This window comes from Asterias amurensis, chromosome 2 (genome assembly GCF_032118995.1).
Source record: "Asterias amurensis chromosome 2, ASM3211899v1".
Classification (NCBI taxonomy): Eukaryota; Metazoa; Echinodermata; class Asteroidea; order Forcipulatida; family Asteriidae; genus Asterias; species Asterias amurensis.
The window spans coordinates 27,465,307-27,469,064 of NC_092649.1; the positions used below are offsets into that span (position 1 = coordinate 27,465,307).

The following is a 3,758-nucleotide window of genomic DNA, read 5'->3' on the forward strand; positions in this document are numbered from 1 at the left end:
AGATTTCTTTTAAATTGGTGTACAGTTTATATTTCTTAGGGTTTTTGTAACTAGCCTCAAGAGAAAAATATTACCAAACATTTACATTTATCGTGGATGTTGTCTAATCATTTTCACAAAATGCATATTTTCAGTTCTTTTTTGAAACTCCTATGTCAGAACTGGAAGCTCACACCCATTTATATGGACCACGCCGGGTTTGGGGGGGGGGGGGGGTTGGACGACGACACACATTGAGGCATGCAAAATGTACGGACCCCCACTATGAAAATTTACAAATTAAAATTTCCATACAGAGATCGATGACCCCATAAAGACACCAGCCTTGTCAGCCGTGAAAGCACCTAGCTTCAATCATTTGGGAAATATGAGTGGGTCCAAAGATTACTTTGAAAATGGCATTGAGAGGCGTCCAATAATTTTCCATATTGGACAACAATATCTAAAAGATATGGAACAGTGCGACAGTTTATATGGCACATTTAAGGATGACGTGTGTTGTGTATGTAATCAGGAAAATTGCAGGATCTGTGTGCAAGGCAAAGTTTCCAAACAACATTAAAAACAATTTATTTAAGGCCACAGGTAGCAGAAACACTTCAAAAACAGAATGGAACTCACTTTGTTTTGTATCTTGATGACGGCAGAATGAATAAAGCCAGCATGTTGATTCAGACCCAGATGTCTCAGCAGTACAAGCATCCAGCAAGCAGCATCCAGCAAGCAACATGGCCCTCGGGTTTGCCATGTTCCTCCCCTCAATTGTCTTTCCAGTGTTTCCAGGTAACCTTGAGGATAAAGGAAAATGTGAAAGTACAACATTAATTTCAGACCAAACACCAATCCTCATTGTTTGAGCACATTCTTTTTTTCATTTTTTTTTCATGCACATACAGTACAATTAAAACAATACTTTGATGCTGTATTGTGAACATTGCAATGTGGAGTTCGAGGCCTGCTCAAGGGCCCTGGGGTAATGTTAGGTCAAAGATGTCCTCTGTTGCAATCTAGGCCATTATTTCAGAGATTAAACAAATAATATTAGCACATATCCCATGTTAAATAGAGGCCTTACCCAGATCTAACTCTCTGATAATTGGAGCAGTCTGTTCTTTGTCAGCTGGGCAAATAATGTGCTCAAATAATACTGGACAAGATAACTGGGCAAGTGGAGAAGTCGGACATCGGACCGGACGACTTTGCAAACTGACCCCAGAAACTGTATTAGTTTCTGGTTAAATTTCAGTTACAAAAATTGAGTTTTTTTCTTGTGAAAAAATTACCAGCAAAGCCGTCTGCCGCCATCTTGCTCTTTTCACATGGCTTGTACAAATGGACAACAGAGGGCGCTTTCTAGCATACGGAAAACGTATATAGTCTGGGCACTAAGACGTCAATGCTCAGTACCGCTTAGTTCTGCGCGTCATGTAAATTGCCTAATCCATCTGCTTAGTGGTTGGTTGACGCGAGTTGACGGCGATTTGGCTGCAAATAGTAGACCACCAGTGATATCAACACAGGAAAGTGTTTACACCGAAGTGGGAATGGGAAACATAAATTTCAAATTTCTTTTCACAAAATATTAACACTAAAGGAGAAAATTTACAATTTTAAATAATGCGGTCTTGGTGTTCCAACTACAAGGAACATGTGAGTAAAAGTTCAGCTTCCTGAGTTAGGTAGAAATATTTTTTTTTAAATGCTGTAAATTTTTTCGCAATGGTATGGAACCTTTATACCCTGGACTCCGTCGCGTTGCCTGCAACGGAGGAGTCCAACATGGGCTAGTGTGTCTACTACTCTACACATTGCATGCAAGTTCGAGGGGGGTCAATGTTCGATCGAGGCAAAGTCTGCCTCGATTGGCGTCACAAAATGGGACAACACAACTTTATCTATTTTTACACATGACTCTACCGATGTATAGACTTTTCTCTCAATTTAGTGAGGTGCAGCCTTTTTGTACAATTACACCCCAAGCCCCTTTCACTCATTCAGAAGCCTAGAACCAGCCAATGCATACAAGTAAGACCTGAACACAACAGTACAGTATTGCTATAAAAATATCAGAAAAACCCGTCTAGTTTGAATCTGAAAAGCTTAGTCAAAGCATGGAGCAAGTATCCATGCATACTACACTACATTCACACAACACAAAAGCTTAAAAATAGAACTTGGTATTATACTACATTCACAAAACACAAATTCCTATAATTTCAACAATAGCGAAATACATAGTCAGAGTACCAGGTAGGGAGTGGCACTGTGTAACAGTCCAGACATTGCTTGAATATCCTACTCATCTAACAGATTGCATGCTCCGTGTTTCAAGCCATCTTCATCTGTCATAACTCAAGTAAGTTGTTTGAGATCAGTCAAAGGCAATCAATGTGGAATTTGTTGAGATTTCCTATTGGAGTAATATTTTTTTCCATAGATACACCAGGGGTGGGAGGATTTAATCTCTAGTACTTTTTATCCCAGTTGAATTTAATTAGAACTTCATACAAACAAATCTTGATTGGAAGTGATCAAAACACAAAAGTAAGATCTACTGTTATAATAACCAGCCAAATTCCAACCAATGCTGAAACTAGAGTATTCAAATAGGCCAACAAAAAAGAAAAAAAAAGATCCGTGTCATAACTGCCATTCTATGACCACTATGCCATATCAAACAGTTATTAACAGTTTTATCCCTTCATTTAAATAATGCTCTCTGGATGAGATCGCCCCCAACAACGAGCCACGCCTCAAGATGTAATGTTCATTCACTGGATGATGAGAAACAGAAGTGTTAAGAAATGCTAGATATACCCTAAGAAGCTAAACAAAGTCAACAACCACCAACCAGGGCCACAAAATTTGACAATTTTTCAACAATCAATGAAGTCTCTTTCATATACAGAAAAAGTTGTGGGTTTACATTTTGTTAATGAGGCTCTGTGCATAAGTTTCTCTCTATTTAGTGTGGTACACCCACTGACACAATCTGACTGATTACAAGGCCCTCGATGATCAGCACACTAGTAACTACACGCGTACCATGATTATCCGTTCCAATTTATTTAGTCTTGTAATTTCCTAAATATGTTCTGTTAATTTTCCTTTTTGTTATCAACTCTCAATATGTATTTATGGCATCATAGCAAACAAATTGTTTAAAACAGTTTAATTACAAACCAACATTGTTTTGTGCTATTTTTGCTGTATGCTCTCTAAATGCAAAAGAGTGGCACGGCACTCTTTAAAGAGCCACAAAAGGGACAACTCCTTTTCGAGTGGTCTTCCACTCTTTTAGATTGAACTTTGCATCTTTTTGAGTGACTTTTCACTCTGTCATGGGGTAAAACCCCGCTAAAAGAGTGAAATAACCACCACTCTTTTTAAAGAGCCATATGAGGGACAACTCGAAATGTAAAGAGTGGTGTTTTTCACTGTTTTACATTTAGAGAGTGCATTCTTTCACTGTACTTTCATTTACATCAATCAACATTGTTATTGTTATAAACTAAAACCGCCTTGCCAAACTGCAGACCACAATGGGATCATATTAAACAAACCACATGTGCACGTGCGTTATAGATGCTTATTGGTTAACTAGAATGAGATGGGGGTGTCACGGAGTGATAAAAGTTTCCACAAAGGCATCGGACCAATAGTTCTTTTGTGTTTGAGATTTGGAATGCGTGCAAGTCACAAGAGCATGACGTCACAGGTGTGGGTTAATTTGTGTTAAAAGGGGAGAAGAAATTTAG

General features: G+C 38.5%; 1 protein-coding gene across 3 annotated transcripts in view; it reads right to left on the reverse strand.

The window, feature by feature from the left end:
- The window catches only part of LOC139954504 (reelin-like), a 157,093-nt gene that overhangs the window by 92,817 nt on the left and 60,518 nt on the right, over nt 1–3,758 (reverse strand). For all 3 annotated transcript variants that reach the window (XR_011788121.1, XM_071954324.1, XM_071954323.1), the window contains one exon: nt 622–788. The gene's annotated coding sequence lies outside the window, so the exon portion shown is untranslated. The remainder of the gene's footprint in view (nt 1–621; nt 789–3,758) is intronic.